Consider the following 452-nt stretch of genomic DNA (forward strand, 5'->3'; position numbering starts at 1 on the left):
TCTTAAGATTTTTATTTATTTTTTCATATATTTCTTGATTTATTACACTGGATAGGAACTCCAATAAAACATGGAATGAAAGTGGTAATAGCAGTTGCCCTGGCTGGTGTGGCATAGTTTGGATAGAGCAAATACATTAAGGTTTTCTCATCCTTACTCCCCCTTTTGACTGCTTCTTTTTTTTTCAATGCCTTTGATGGTAATAGTTTGGGTGATGATATAATTTGCCATCCAAACTATTTTTTGTTAATTAATTATTTTTTAATTAAAAATTTTAAATGTTGACATTATTGCAGAATTTCCCAATCCCCCCTCCTGTCTTTGCCCACCTCCACCAACCCCTGCCTCTCCCTCGTTTGGCCTTTACCACACTATTGTCTGTGTCCATGGGATATGCATATATGTTTCTTTAGCTAATCCCTTCAACTTCTTTTTTTTAAAAAATTAAATCT

The 452-nt window shown here is 33.8% G+C and overlaps 1 protein-coding gene across 1 annotated transcript in view; it reads left to right on the forward strand.

The window, feature by feature from the left end:
* Positions 1–452, forward strand: part of CFAP54 (cilia and flagella associated 54) — a 236,245-nt gene that overhangs the window by 34,639 nt on the left and 201,154 nt on the right. The window lies entirely within an intron of this gene.

The sequence above is a fragment of the Myotis davidii genome, unplaced genomic scaffold (genome assembly GCF_000327345.1).
Source record: "Myotis davidii unplaced genomic scaffold, ASM32734v1 scaffold13, whole genome shotgun sequence".
Classification (NCBI taxonomy): domain Eukaryota; kingdom Metazoa; phylum Chordata; class Mammalia; order Chiroptera; family Vespertilionidae; genus Myotis; species Myotis davidii.